The 16,370-nt window shown below is 40.7% G+C and overlaps 1 long non-coding RNA gene and 1 other non-coding gene across 2 annotated transcripts in view; one reads left to right on the plus strand and one right to left on the minus strand.

Annotated features, from left to right (window-relative positions):
* The window catches only part of LOC121027337 (uncharacterized), a 40,208-nt gene extending 38,103 nt beyond the window's left edge, over nt 1–2,105 (minus strand). Inside the window, exons 1-2 of the long non-coding RNA XR_005788669.1 lie at nt 1,499–2,105; nt 302–383 (exon numbers count right to left, since the gene is read on the minus strand). This is a non-coding gene — a long non-coding RNA (uncharacterized LOC121027337). The remainder of the gene's footprint in view (nt 1–301; nt 384–1,498) is intronic.
* Nucleotides 2,106–12,298: 10,193 nt separating this feature from the next.
* Nucleotides 12,299–12,405, plus strand: LOC121027859 (U6 spliceosomal RNA). Its single transcript, XR_005788946.1, has one exon. It is a non-coding gene; the product is annotated as a U6 spliceosomal RNA (small nuclear RNA).
* The last annotated feature ends 3,965 nt before the right edge of the window (nt 12,406–16,370 follow it).

Below are 16,370 nucleotides of genomic sequence, written 5' to 3' on the forward strand. Positions count from 1 at the left end.
TCAACATAGGTCATGATCTCGCCGTTTGGGAGTTCCAGGCCCCTGTCGGACTCTGTGCTGACAGTTCGGGGTCTGGGGCCTGCTTCAGATTCTGTGTCTCTCTCTCTCTGCTCCACCTGCCCCCCACCTCCCAACACTTATGCTCTGTCTCTTTCTCTAAAAACGAAACATTAAAAAAAATTGTTTAAAATAAATAAATAAATAACTTTAATAAATTAAAATTAAATAAACTTAAAAAAAAGAGCTCATAATGGCAATTGTGGTAATTTTCCCATTATTCATGTATGTAAAGTATACTTACTAAGTGTCTGCCATGTGCCAGACATTACTGTAACGGCTGGGGATAAACATGTGAATAAGACAACATCTCTGTCTTCACAGATCTTGCACATTTGGGGGAAGACAAACAGAAATAAGGAACTACACAAAGTCAAATAGTGATTAGCACCATGGAAAGACCAACAGCACAGTAACAGCTTGTGATAGGGAGACCCTAATGTGTCAGGTAAGGACTAGGGAAGCAACGTTTTGGTGGAGATCTGGGTGAGATGTGGAAGCGAGGCCTGTGCAAACTGGCCTGGCCAAGAGTTCCAGATGGAAGGGACAGCAAGTACAGAGCCTGAGCTGGGAGGACTCCGTGTGTGTGTGGGGGGGGGGGGGGGGGGAGAGCAGGCCAGCGCGGGTGGAGCTGCATATTTGAGGGAACAAGAGGTAGGAAATATGGGGGTGACTTAAGCAGGCAGGATCTTGGTAGGCAGGTCATGGTCGAGACTCTGGATTTCATTTTAAGTGTGATGGGAAGAGATTATGACATTATTGAATTTATGATCTAAGAGGATCACACCAAGGGGATATTTGGAGAAAAGACTGCAGGATCCAAGAGTGGATGTAAGAAAACAGAAAGTCACTGCAGTGGTCAAGGCAAGAGGATGATACCGTGTCTCGGTCCCATTAGCCCACAAATACACTGTCCCTTCCTTTGCTCGGACCCTCTACCCCCCACCGGCTACTGTCTGACTTCTCTGCTCCTCTCTGTAGCACGTCTCCTCCAAAGAGCTATCTGTTTTCACTGTCTCTAATTCGTCTGCTCTCATTCTCTCTTAAACCCTTAACATTGATGGTTTTATAACCACCACTCCTCCAAAATCCCTCCTGTCAAGGGCATCCGTGGCATCCGTGTTGCTAAATTCAGTGGTTAATTCTTGGACCTTATCTTTCCCACCATTGGTGAGGGATACTACATACAGTTGTGCAGCTGTACCTGTACCTGGCTCCTGGAAAAGGGGATGGGTGGACGTCAGTTTAGTCCCCACTGGTCTTACCACCTGGAGGGGGTGACTTTTCCTACCTCACACAAAGATCTTGACTAGTAGCAGTGATCCTGTTCGCAGCAGTTGACATAATCCTACCTTTCTTTTTAAATGCATTTTCTTTATGACTTCCTGGACTGGGGCGGGGCGGGGGGGGCCCCACACACATGGTTTTCCTTCTAGCTCACCAGGGATTCCCATTAAGTCTTTTCTGCTAGGTCTTCATCTTCTCATGGTGGACATGGTAATGTTGGAATGCCTCAGCCCTCTGGATTCTCTGTCTCTGCCTCTGTCTCTCTCTCTCTCTTTTTCCTACACTTACACCTATGTGATCTCACCTCGTCCATTGACCTAAAAACCATCTTTATGTCCGTGACTCCCAAACTTGATCTCCAGCTTGGACTCATATTTCCTGAACTCCTCCTGAATTCCAAACTCTTAAATCCAACTACATCCTCAATATCTCCACTTGAATGTTTGATAAACATCTCAAATTTCACATACCCCAAACTGAATCCTGAAATCTGCCCCACCCACGGTTTTCCTGTCTTAATACAAAGAAACTCTACCTTTCCAGTTGCTCAGCCCAAATGCCTAGGGTTAATTTTCACACTTCTCTTTCTCTTGCACACATCCCACCCATCAGTAAACACTACTAGCACTACCTTCAAAATCTATCCAAAAGTAAACTTCTTACCACCTTCACAGTCCTTTTCTGGTTTGAGCCATCACCACTGCTGCTTGCCTCACTGCAGTAGCCTCTCACACATTTTCCTGTACATTCTATTCTTGACATAGCACTCAGGCAGATCCTGTAAAAATAGAAGTCCTATTGTGTCATTTCTCTGCTCAAAACACTGCAAGGTCCCCCAGTTTCCCTTAGAGGAGATGCCAAAACTCCTGTTCCCTCTGTGCTTTTCCAACCACGTCCTCTGCTCTCTTTCCACTGTACCTGCTCTGGCCACCTTGCTGATCCCTGAACATGCCAGTTAGATTCCAACTGTAAGGCCTTTGCTTTGACTGTTTCCTCTGCCAGAAACGCTTTCTTCAAAAAATATTCCTGTAACCAAATCCCTCTCCTTCTTTAAGACTTTATTTAAATTTCATCTTTTAAAATTGCTACTCTTCCTCTATTTTCCTGATACTATTTATCCCACTGTACTGTCTTCTGTGAATATCCATCTTCAAACACTTAGTTATTATGCTCAATTTGGTGACCTGTCTCCCTCAAACACAATGTAAGTTCCTTGAAAGGCAAGAGTTTTGTCTGTTCCCTGATGCATACAAGTGTTCAGAATAGAGGCTTGCACATAGTAAGTACTCAAAAAATATTTATTGAATGGATGAAAGAATGAGAATATTTTACTAAATGCTGTGTAATTTTTAGTCCAAATCTGTCCCAAAATTATAATGCTAAACAGTCGGGTAAACTATTAGAATATTGAATGACTTGGAAAGCTATTTACAATCTAGTGCTAAAGTTTTTACAATCAGGTTTCATAAAAGTAGCTACAATATGATACAATTTTTTATTTAAAGAATGTATATATTTGCATTAAAAAGAATAGGAAATATTTATTTAAGAAATATTTCTTTTTTTTTTTTTTTTACCATTTATTCATTTTTGAGAGACAAAGAGAACAGAGCATGAGTAAGAGAGGGACAGAGAGAGAGGGAGACAGAATCCAAAGTAGGCTCTGGGCTCAGCTATCAGCATAAGCCTGACGCAGGGCTTGAACTCACTGACCGCGAGATCATGACCTGACCCGAAGTCAAACATTCAACCAACTGAGCTGCCCAGGCACCCCAACAAATATTTCTGAAGCACCTACTATGCACCAGGCATTGTGCCAATTAACTCTTCTTGGAGTGAGATTATAAATTGTTTTCATTTCTTTTGCTAATCTGTATTTTTTATATTTCTATGCTAGTGATCTATCATTTCTTTTTTTTTTTTTATATGAAATTTATTGTCAAATTGGTTTCCATACAACACCCAGTGCTCATCCCAAAAGGTGCCCTCCTCAATACCCATCACCCACCCTCTCCTCCCTCCCACCCCCCATCCACCCTCAGTTTGCTCTCAGTTCTCAACAGTCTCTTATGCTTTGGCTCTCTCCCACTCTAACCTCTTTTTTTTTTTTTTTTTCTTCCCCTCCCCCATGGGTTCCTGTCAAGTTTCTCAGGATCCACATAAGAGTGAAACCATATGGAATCTGTCTTTCTCTGTATGGCTTATTTCACTTAGCATCACCCTCTCCAGTTCCATCCACGTTGCTACAAAAGGCCATATTTCATTTTTTCTCATTGCCACGTAGTATTCCATAGTGTATATAAACCACAATTTCTTTATCCATTCATCAGTTGATGGACATTTAGGCTCTTTCCATAATTTGGCTATTGTTGAGAGTGCTGCTATGAACATTGGGGTACAAGTGCCCCTATGAATCAGCACTCCTGTGTCCCTTGGATAAATTCCCAGCAGTGCTATTGCTGGGTCATAGGGTAGGTCTATTTTTAATTTTCTGAGGAACCTCCACACTGCTTTCCAGAGTGGCTGCACCAATTTGCATTCCCACCAACAGTGCAAGAGGGTTCCCGTTTCTCCACATCCTCTCTAGCATCTATAGTCTCCTGATTTGTTCATTTTGGCCACTCTGACTGGCGTGAGGTGATATCTGAGTGTGGTTTTGATTTGTATTTCCCTGATAAGGAGCGACGCTGAACATCTTTTCATGTGCCTGTTGGCCATCTGGATGTCTTCTTTAGAGAAGTGTCTATTCATGTTTTCTGCCCATTTCTTCACTGGGTTATTTGCTTTTCGGGTGTGGAGTTTGGTGAGCTCTTTATAGATTTTGGATACTAGCCCTTTGTCCGATATGTCATTTGCAAATATCTTTTCCCATTCCGTTGGTTGCCTTTTAGTTTTGTTGGTTGTTTCCTTTGCTGTGCAGAAGCTTTTTATCTTCATAAGGTCCCAGTAATTCACTTTTGCTTTTAATTCCCTTGCCTTTGGGGATGTGTCGAGTAAGAGATTGCTACGGCTGAGGTCAGAGAGGTCTTTTCCTGCTTTCTCCTCTAGGGTTTTGATGGTTTCCTGTCTCACATTCAGGTCCTTTATCCATTTTGAGTTTATTTTTGTGAATGGTGTGAGAAAGTGGTCTAGTTTCAACCTTCTGCATGTTGCTGTCCAGTTCTCCCAGCACCATTTGTTAAAGAGACTGTCTTTTTTCCATTGGATGCTCTTTCCTGCTTTGTCAAAGATGAGTTGGCCATACGTTTGTGGGTCTAGTTCTGGGGTTTCTATTCTATTCCATTGGTCTATGTGTCTGTTTTTGTGCCAATACCATGCTGTCTTGATGATGACAGCTTTGTAGTAGAGGCTAAAGTCCGGGATTGTGATGCCTCCTGCTTTGGTCTTCTTCTTCAAAATTACTTTGGCTATTCGGGGCCTTTTGTGGTTCCATATGAATTTTAGGATTGCTTGTTCTAGTTTCGAGAAGAATGCTGGTGCAATTTTGATTGGGATTGCATTGAATGTGTAGATAGCTTTGGGTAGTATTGACATTTTGACAATATTTATTCTTCCAATCCATGAGCAGGGAATGTCTTTCCATTTCTTTAAATCTTCTTCAATTACCTTCATAAGCTTTCTATAGTTTTCAGCATACAGATCCTTTACATTTTTGGTTAGATTTATTCCTAGGTATTTTATGCTTCTTGGTGCAATTGTGAATGGGATCAGTTTCCTTATTTGTCTTTCTGTTACTTCATTGTTAGTGTATAAGAATGCAACTGATTTCTGTACATTGATTTTGTATCCTGCAACTTTGCTGAATTCATGTATCAGTTCTAGCAGACTTTTGGTGGAGTCTGTCGGATTTTCCATGTATAATATCATGTCATCTGCAAAAAGCGAAAGCTTGACTTCATCTTTGCCAATTTTGATGCCTTTGATTTCCTTTTGTTGTCTGATTGCTGATGCTAGAACTTCCAGCACTATGTTAAACAACAGCGGTGAGAGTGGGCATCCCTGTCGTGTTCCTGATCTCAGGGAAAAAGCTCTCAGTTTTTCCCTGTTGAGGATGATGTTAGCTGTGGGCTTTTCATAAATGGCTTTTATGATCTTTAAGTATGTTCCTTCTATCCCGACTTTCTCAAGGGTTTTTATTAAGAAAGGGTGCTGGATTTTGTCAAAGGCCTTTTCTGCATCGATTGACAGGATCATATGGTTTTTCTCTTTTTTTTTTGTTAATGTGATGTATCACGTTGATTGATTTGCGAATGTTGAACCAGCCCTGCATCCCAGGAATGAATCCCACTTGATCATGGTGAACAATTCTTTTTATATGCCGTTGAATTCGATTTGCTAGTATCTTATTGAGAATTTTGGCATCCGTATTCATCAGGGATATTGGCCTGTAGTTCTCTTTTTTTACTGGGTCTCTGTCTGGTTTAGGAATCAAAGTAATACTGGCTTCATAGAATGAGTCTGGAAGTTTTCCTTCCCTTTCTATTTCTTGGAATAGCTTGAGAAGGATAGGTATTATCTCTGCTTTAAACGTCTGGTAGAACTCCCCTGGGAAGCCATCTGGTCCTGGACTTTTATTTGTTGGGAGATTTTTGATAACCGATTCAATTTCTTCGCTGGTGATGGGTCTGTTCAAGCTTTCTATTTCCTCCTGATTGAGTTTTGGAAGAGTGTGGGTGTTCAGGAATTTGTCCATTTCTTCCAGGTTGTCCAATTTGTTGGCATATAATTTTTCATAGTATTCCCTGATAATTGTTTGTATCTCTGAGGGATTGGTTGTAATCATTCCATTTTCATTCATGATTTTATCTATTTGGGTCATCTCCCTTTTCTTTTTGAGAAGCCTGGCTAGAGGTTTGTCAATTTTGTTTATTTTTTCAAAAAACCAACTCTTGGTTTCGTTGATCTGCTCTACAGTTTTTTTAGATTCTATATTGTTTATTTCTGCTCTGATCTTTATTATTTCTCTTCTTCTGCTGGGTTTAGGCTGCCTTTGCTGTTCTGCTTCTATTTCCTTTAGGTGTGCTGTTAGATTTTGTATTTGGGATTTTTCTTGTTTCTTGAGATAGGCCTGGATTGCAATGTATTTTCCTCTCAGGACTGCCTTCGCTGCGTCCCAAAGTGTTTGGATTGTTGTATTTTCATTTTCGTTTGTTTCCATATATTTTTTAATTTCTTCTCGAATTGCCTGGTTGACCCACTCATTCGTTAGTAGGGTGTTCTTTAACCTCCATGCTTTGGGAGGTTTTCCAGACTTTTTTCTGTGGTTGATTTCAAGCTTCATAGCATTGTGGTCTGAAAGTATGCATGGTATGATTTCAATTCTTGTAAACTTATGAAGGGCTGTTTTGTGACCCAGTATATGATCTATCTTGGAGAATGTTCCATGTGCACTCGAGAAGAAAGTATATTCTGTTGCTTTGGGATGCAGAGTTCTAAATATATCTGTCAAGTCCATCTGTTCCAATGTCTCATTCAGGGCCCTTGTTTCTTTATTGACCGTGTGTCTAGATGATCTATCCATTTCTGTAAGTGGGGTGTTAAAGTCCCCTGCAATTACCACATTCTTATCAATAAGGTTGCTTGTGTTTATGAGCAATTGTTTTATATATTTGGGCGCTCCGGTATTCGGCGCATAGACATTTATAATTGTTAGCTCTTCCTGATGGATAGACCCTGTCACTATTATATAATGTCCTTCTTCATCTCTTGTTACAGCCTTTAATTGAAAGTCTAGTTTGTCTGATAGAAGTATGGCTACTCCAGCTTTCTTTTGGCTTCCAGTAGCATGATAAATAGTTCTCCATCCCCTCACTCTCAATCTGAAGGTGTCCTCAGGTCTAAAATGAGTCTCTTGTAGACAGCAAATAGATGGGTCTTGTTTTTTTATCCATTCTGATACCCTATGTCTTTTGGTTGGCGCATTTAATCCATTTACATTCAGTGTTATTATAGAAAGATATGGGTTTAGAGTCATTGTGATGTCTGTATGTTTTATGCTTGTAGTGACGTCTCTGGTACTTTGTCTCACAGGGTCCCCCTTAGGATCTCTTGTAGGGCTGGTTTAGTGGTGACAAATTCCTTCAGTTTTTGTTTGTTTGGGAAGACCTTTATCTCTCCTTCTATTCTAAATGACAGGCTTGCTGGATAAAGGATTCTCGGCTGCATATTTTTTCTGTCTAGCACACTGAAAATCTCGTGCCAACTCTTTCTGGCCTGCCAAGTTTCAAAAGAGAGATCAGTCACGAGTCTTATAGGTCTCCCTTTATATGTGAGGGCACGTTTACCCCTTGCTGCTTTCAGAATTTTCTCTTTATCCTTGTATTTTGCCAGTTTCACTATGATATGTCGTGCAGAAGATCGATTCAAGTGACGTCTGAAGGGAGTTCTCTGTGCCTCTTGGATTTCAATGCCTTTTTCCTTCCCCACTTCAGGGAAGTTCTCAGCTATTATTTCTTCAAGTACCCCTTCAGCACCTTTCCCTCTCTCTTCCTCCTCTGGGATACCAATGATGTGTATATTATTTCTTTTTAGTGTATCACTAAATTAGTTCTCTAATTTTCCCCTCATACTCCTGGATTTTTTTATCTCTCTTTTTCTCAGCTTCCTCTTTTTCCATAACTTTATCTTCTAGTTCACCTATTCTCTCCTCTGCCTCTTCAATCCGAGCTGTGGTGGTTTCCATTTTGTTATGCATTTCATTTAAAGCGTTTTTCAGCTCCTCGTGACTGTTCCTTAGTCCCTTGATCTCTGTAGCAAGAGATTCTCTGCTGTCAGCTATACTGTTTTCAAGCCCAGCGATTAATTTTATGACTATTATTCTAAATTCACTTTCTGTTATATTATTTAAATCCTTTTTGATCAGCTCTATCATTTCTATACATTAGAAATAATTTAGCTGTGGGTTTCTATTTGCTTAGGTACTTTTGAGTGATTTGACTTTGGGCAGCACATTTTCAGGATAAATGCATAGCCCTATATGCATACTGGTTTACTCCAATATTAGTAGAAGAGGCTACAAATGGAGTTCTCTCTTAAATTACACTAACCAGGGAGAATCCCAGATCTCACTTCCTGTTCAAAGAATTGCAGGGACAGCTGTGACATCCACAATCAACATTCTTCAGCAACCAAGGAGAGGCAATTTGTAAGCTACTGGGATAAGAACAGATATGTTACCATTGCCCACCATACCTGGTCTGTTGGCATTTTAATTCCTTGTTAGTAAGACACTTTGGAAAGCTTTGAGCATGAGAGAGACAAGACACAGTAAATTCTAGTATAATTTCCTTGTATTCATTAAATCACTGCCAACTTGAACATGATTTTCTTTGTACAGATACACTATCATTGCTAAGAACAGTAAATTCTATGTACAGGTTTAAAGAGCAAATTTTACCTGGAGTTTATTCCCTGGAGGTATTTCTATAACATGCTATTTGAAGATTCCTCTATTTCAATTTTTAAAATCCTCCATCTGCAGATGCTGTCCTAGGCTGTGACATTCTCAGCATTAGAGTGAGACAGATGTTTCCCAATGCTGATTTTTTTCCCCACTGTCACTTTGTGCTTTGTTATATCAGTCAGATAATGAAATACTTAATTAGCTCTTCCCTTTTGCCACAGGATCATTTGATTAAAAGGTAAATTGAGAGACTTGAAAGTGAAACATCTCCATTTGGCACGTAGGTATCTAAATCTAGGTATGCCTCCTAACCATCTTTGAATACTTGAAATACTCATGCAAGGATGCTTCTGGTTAGACATGATACACAAGACTTTTCTATTGGTATTGGTATTGGTTGCTGACTGATGGAGGCCACATCAGCTCTCCTTCCTCAGCAGCCCAAATATCACTTGTTTGATCTGAGAAATAACCAAATCGGGCAAATCAGCAACAGTGATTCTGTTTCTGGGAAGATACTTCCAGTGAAGTTCACTCTACATTACTTAGAAGCTTTGTCTCTCAAGAGAGATCAACCATGAAAGTCTTCACCTAATTCTTGACCCATCCTATGTTAGGCAATCCAATGGAATTGTCAGTAGCCCTTTTCCAGATGGTTCTTCCACCGAATGCAATTCACATTGTCAGTTGTAATCTAGTCCCTCAACTTCTCTAATCTTAAAAAGGAGAAGTGTTTTTCTTCTCTCCATTCCATCCACCTGGCACCCCCATGGCTCTAGCCTTTGCAATTTGCTCATTATACAAGAGATGTGTTCCCCCAGCTGCCTATCCATGTTTCCTTTCCTGCTTAGCCTCTTTGGCCCAAGGAGTGAACAAGAAGTTTTCTGAACAAGAGGGTATTTTATCTGTGGTCAAAGTGGGATTTTCCAGTGTGAGCTCCACACCCCCGCCCCCAACCCCACCACACTTTGGCTGGCTGATATTTGCTCAGGGAGAAGCTAGCAGGCAAATCAGGTGACATATTGCCTGAGGCGAACAGTCGAAAAATAAGACCTTCTCAGGATGTTGCTGCAACTACTATTTTTGGCTAGAAGAGACATTCTGCTAGTAAGGATGGCAACTTGGTGAGGTTAGGAGGCGCCACAGGAAACAAGAGCTCAATGCTGATCACTGTTATACAGACCTGGGATGCTGGCACATGCAGTGATCAGCTGATTACATTACCGTATCAGCGCATTCGTTTAATGTAGTCAAGGTCAAGGAGGTCTGCTTCTCAGTGGTGCTAGACAGGAAACTCAAAATATTATGTATGCCGGCAACAAGTGCCATGATTGATTTTTGTTATGGAATTAATCTGTCAAGAGTTGCAGTTTCAGGTTTGCTGCCGTGAATTATATCTCCGGTTCAGCTGGAAGACACAGTGCCAGAGAGAAGGGCTAAGCTGTCTTTGGCTATTTGCCTCAATCAGAGCTTTGTTAAGGGCTTGCTGCTGCTGCTGTTGATAGGGAGGTAGATGTGAAGGCTGCCAAACATCATTCCATTTAAAATGGAATGAAGGGGCGCCTGGGTGGCGCAGTCGGTTAAGCGTCCGACTTCAGCCAGGTCACGATCTCGCGGTCCGTGAGTTCGAGCCCCGCGTCGGGCTCTGGGCTGATGGCTCAGAGCCTGGAGCCTGTTTCCGATTCTGTGTCTCCCTCTCTCTCTGCCCCTCCCCTGTTCATGCTCTGTCTCTCTCTGTCCCAAAAATAAATAAACGTTGAAAAAAAAATTAAAAAAAAAAATAAAATAAAATGGAATGAAAAAAGACCCCCTCGGTCATGGCAGCCAGACCAGATGTGGATAGATAGCTGGGTTGAGTTTCTTAACCTCTAGGTCCAGCTGCAAAGACACTGATTTTAGGGCATCTGAGTGGAGCCCAGTTAGCTGCATTTTAACAAGCCTCATGGGTGGTCAGCAGCCTTACTTGAAAACAGTCAAAACAGAATTTTAGTATGGCTGATGACGAGTCATTAGAAAGAGAATTGCCATGTCTTTTGGGAAGCCCCTGTGAAGTGTGAGGAGGGGGTGAATCAGCATTTTAGAAGGAACACTCAGATACTAGCACACAATTGAACTGGAGACAGGGAGGATGAAGGTAGGTGAGAACAGTGCATAAGCTATTTGCAAAAGGGAATTGTTGCATTACCTCAAGGTATGGACACCCATTAGGGCTGCCATCCTGACCCCTAATGAGGCTCACTCTTCACAGCAAATGAACATATTCACCATGGCCCAAACCAGCCATCTTTCATTTTATACATACCTCACACTATAAAATCATTTATAGACTGATTTCTTCTGAAATAAATTTAAGTTTTATTCCTATCTCCCCTCTCCTTTCTTCTTACCCCTGCGGCTCCAAGGTGCAGGTTTGAGGGGAGCCACTTACTTTCTTTTGGGAGTCATAAAATAATTATATAAATAACTGCTCAAATATGTCACTCATTACTATTTTAGAAAGGATGTTGGAGATCTTTTTTAGAGCAACATGGGTTTTTGTTGTTGTTGTTTTGTTTTTCAAAGATGCTTCAGCTCAATCGATGGGCAATTTCAATCCCTTAAAGTCAGGGATTATAGAAACATAGGTTTCGGGAACTCAGAGGAGGCAGATCCATTATTGATTACCTCACCAAACCCATCCAAAGCATGAATTCCTCCACAATAATTCCTCCAAGAAACACTATCATTAATAATGTCTAAAGCTTACATAGCACTAGTATGCCTTACATTTGTTAATTATTTAATCCTCCCAACAACGATGTGAGGCAGGCATTGCTTTCTTATTCATCTTACACTGAGGGACAAAAAGACACAGCTTGTAAAAGAGGCAGACCTGGGGTTTCAACCCAGGCAATCTGTCTCCAGGATGTGTGATGGCCCATTATACTATACAACCTTCAGTTCAGGTTTTGCTTGAATACCTTCAGGCATGAAGAGTTCACTAGCCTTAGGAATAGACTATTTCATTCTTGTCTGTTCTGGTAGTTAGACATGTCTTCCAATGACCTAAAGTCTTCTTCTCTAATATTTCTACCTAGATAGGCCTCTGGAGTAATAAGAAGGTTTAATCTGTCTGTTGCCAAAAGCCTTTTCCTGGGAATTTAAATTTGTCCTCCAACACCTTAATTCATATGCCATTTCTTTGGAAAGTTTTTGTGTGTGACAGTTAAAAGCTGGTGTATTTTTTTCTTTGATAAGTTCTGATGGTCCCACTTAGGAGTGTATGTGTAATTACTACCATATTTGTGTGTTTGATGATTGGGTCATTTTTTTTTTTTAATCATGGGAGTAGAATTTTATATTTCCCTATTAAATTTTTTTTCAAGATTGAGCCTAGTTGCTGCAACCTATTAAAATCTTGTGCTGTGCTAAATATTGCTCGTTAGTCTTAGTTTCATGTTAATATTTAATAAAACATGAAGAATGAAGAAATCAAGACTAAGGATGCTTAAGCTGCCCAAGGTTTTAGTAAGTGGAATTTGCACTCAGTTCTATCATTAAAAATGCATGCAAGTACTCACTTCAGCAGCATATATACTAAAATTGGAACGATACAGAGAAGATTAGCACAGCCCCTGAGCAAAGATGACACACAAATTCATGAAGCTTTTGCTATTGTTGAGTGTACTTGTCGTGGTGAACACCGGGTGCTGTATGGAATTGTTGAATCACTATATCATACACCTGAAACTAATATAACACTGTATGTTAACTAACTATAATTAAAGTAAAAGTTTAAAAAGCCAAAAAAAAAAGAAAACAAAAGTTTGGTGTATCATAACTGTAGGGTGTATATATATATATATATATATTGTGTGTGTATATATACTTACTTCACTAGATAAGAAGAAGAGGAATGTATGCAAAGTGGATGAGTTTGCACTATTTTCTGAGCCATTAAAAATAAGCCATTTGAAAAAGAAAAAAAATGCGTGCAATTCCAATGCTTGCTCTTGCTACCAAATCTACTTTTCACTACCTCTGTTTCTGGCTTGCCTCACACTCCAGCCCTGCCCTCTCCACTAATGCAAAAGGGGCATGACTGTATAAGATTCCCTTGTCTCAGCGGCCACCTCACTCTCTATTCCTCATTTTTATTTGACTTCAATTGTGAGAAAAGGTGTTGTCCTGATATATTGCCTAATCATAGAGTAGTTTTTGGCTTGATACTGACTCTTTTTAGCCATCTTAACTGTATTATCTGTGATTATGGTTTTTTAAAAAAACTTAATTAAAGTCATGATGAAATTAATTCATTGCTGTGCTAATGTTCAGAAAAAAAGTATTCCAGAGACCAATGTGAATTAGTGGAAGGGGTTTTAAAGCTCTATTATTAGTCTAGGGGATGATACAAAGTCAAAACCACTAGCATCATTTTTTTTTTTGTTTTTTTCAAGACAGAATGATGTTTAGGATGGTATTTGCAAGTTGTATAAACTAGATAGAAATATGCAACTGTCAAGCAATGTGACAGCCTGCACTAAGAGGAAAGGGTGCAGTGACAGTGGGGATCACCTCAAAGATCACTTTGAATCCTAAAAATAAGGACAGTGAAAGGGAGGAAATAGAAACGAAATTCTCACTATAGGATCTTGAGATAATTTCTAATCTTCTCCAATTTTTCTCTCCTTCCCACCCCACGCTAACCAAAACACATGTGCAGACATAGGACATTCTTACCATCATTTTAAACTACTTGTCTCCATTTTTACTCTAAATCATTTTCTTCACATCCTTTTTTTTTTCTAATCAACTTAATGAGATATTATCAGGAACCAACTGTGATCTCACAACTATGCTAGTTACTCTGAAAGATTCACAGAGAGATAACTCCTGGATCTTTTTTAGAATTTTAAATCAGTTGGTAAGAAAGAGGATACAGAGGGGAAACTGCTGACATATTCAGTATATCATCCAGAACTAAACCCATCGTGCTAGATACGTATGCTGTAAGACTTGAGGAATTTATTCATTTATCCCAAAGACATTCAGTGAATGCCTTGCATGTGTAGGATACTGGTGGAGGCTGAGAGAAACAAAGATGAATCAGGCATTCTCCCTGACCTCAGGGGCTCGAATGCTACTCGGAGTGACAGAAACATAAATGGGTGATTAGAAATCATCATGGTTGGGCTTTATGTTAGGACTGGAAAGACAAGTAAAGTTCTATTTGCAGAGCACAAGGGAGTTGGTAGGATGACACTGTTCAGCTCAGTAAGAGGACAAGAGAAATGCAGGAGGGTAGGAAAGGTGCACAGCCTGGGGAGGGAAGTGGCTTGTTATTTGGAGGGGAATTTCAGAGGAATAAGGAAGCCAATCTGATCAGGGATTTGGCAGTTAGGGTATTGCCAGGATGCTGTATTGGGAAGGACTGCAAGATGCTGTGTTGTACTAAAAGGGACACAGAAATCATTTTTATGCCTTTATATTACATGTACACGCATTGTTTTATGACATTATTTTACACCCATACCATCACCTACACTCTACCCCTAGCATGTATAGGACTCAGAGCAAGACATACAATGTGTTTAAACATTTACAACTTCTAAATCAATCTAACAAAATGTTAAGTGAAAACTGTTCTATCTTCCTCCATTGACAAATACACCTTCATAACAAGCCGGAAGATCAGTTTTGAGTTTAAGGGTTCCTGGAATCTTCCAAGTTCCAGACTGGAATCTGGTAGTTTGGAAAAATCCACTGCCCACTCTTGCCACCCCGATTCTATCTCACTTCCCACGTTTGTAGGATATTCAAACGTATCTGGACACTTCTGTCCTTGCTGAACTCCATTATAGCCACCCCCCACCAACACACACACACACACCACCACCACCACCACCACCACCACCACTACCCATTGGCCCACCCAGGACCTAGAGGGATGTTCACCTGAGGTGTAGTCTACTCTTGGGAGAACAGATTCCAGGAAGAATTCCGCATATACCTTAGTGATGAACTTGAGCCATGAATCATTGATAACAAAAATGTGACCTGATAGTTGGGGTTAGGGGAGATGCAGGTTCTTGGTGGGCCGTTCCTTTGCCCCTGGCACTCTACCCCAGTGAGGGGGTATGGACAGAGAAGGGCCAGAGTTGGGTCCCCCAAAGTGCAGGATACAGGAAAGGGGCCTCTGATCCAGGTCTCAGAGCAGTATTTCCCTCACCCTTCCTTGTACTGATGGAGTTATCTGAAGACCTTTACTATTCTAAGCACAGTCCTGATGTTTAGAACTGAGGACTTTTTATGCTGATGTTCCCAAAGCTTCCAGTCAGATGACTCCTTCGTTTAACCATTAATTTTAATCTCCCTGTAAAGGTCTGTCTATTGCAGCCATCTTTCTCCAAGCCAGAGTCAACAACTTGTGTGTGTGTGTGTGTGTGTGTGTGTGTGTGTGTGTGTGAGCATGTGTAGGAGGGAAGGGTGAGATAGGAAGTTCAACTTTCTTACACGCTAAATATGATGGATTATTAATTATCAAACATTAAACACTTGGCAAACTTCTTCAGCTCCTAGTTCACCACATGTTTCTGTACCAGTATAGAGAAGAATACTTCTTTTGTATAACTAAGACTGGAAAATTAGAAAATAATACAATAGAGGTAACAAGAAAAGCCCTATGTCTTCTGGCTGCAAGGAAATCTGGGCACGAGTCCACCAGAAAAAGGAGAGAGGTTGTCAGTGACAACATTGTGTTGTAAACTCTACCCCAAGAGGATGAACAAGGGCTCTGGATTATGGACTGGAACTCTGAGGGCACAAGGACTCTTGTGTCACTCTCCTTATAAGCAGCTGAAGGAGTCTACCTCATAGGTTTGTGAAAACCAGAGTGGAGGCAGTCCAATCAGAGTGAAGGTGGATGGTGGGCAGACAGGAAGAGTCTGAGTGCTCTTATCAGATTCCTCTTCCATTGGTTCCTTGATAGCAAAGACAGGGGCCAGCACCCTGAGTGCTGGCAGCTAGTTCTAGGTCCTCCCTGGCACCATTCACACATAGACTTCTGCTCAACTGAGATACTGGGTCTGTTGTTCAATTCTTAGTCCTCGCTGGTCATTCAGCAACACTGGACACAGTTAATTGGGCCACACTCCTTGAAGAACTTTCTTCACTTGGCTGCCAGCATATCACTCTTTTTGGGTTTATTTCCTAGCCACTAGCTTCTTTTTTTTTTTTTCAATATATGAAATTTATTGTCAAATTGGTTTCCATACAACACCCAGTGCTCATCCCAAAAGGTGCCCTCCTCAATACCCATCACCCACCCTCCCCTCCCTCCCACCCCCCATCAACCCTCAGTTTGTTCTCAGTTTTTAAGAGTCTCTTATGCTTTGGCTCTCTTCCACTCTAACCTCTTTTTTTTTTCTTCCCCTCCCCCATGGGTTTCTGTTAAGTTTCTCAGGATCCACATAAGAGTGAAACCATATGGTATCTGTCTTTCTCTGTATGGCTTATTTCACTTAGCATCACCCTCTCCAGTTCCATCCACGTTGCTACAAAGGGCCATATTTTGTTCTTTCTCATTGCCCTGTAGTACTCCATTGTATATATAAACCACAATTTCTTTATCCATTCATCAGATGAT

Source organism: Herpailurus yagouaroundi, unplaced genomic scaffold (assembly GCF_014898765.1).
Source record: "Herpailurus yagouaroundi ecotype Mexico unplaced genomic scaffold, PumYag 77, whole genome shotgun sequence".
Taxonomy (NCBI): Eukaryota; Metazoa; Chordata; class Mammalia; order Carnivora; family Felidae; genus Herpailurus; species Herpailurus yagouaroundi.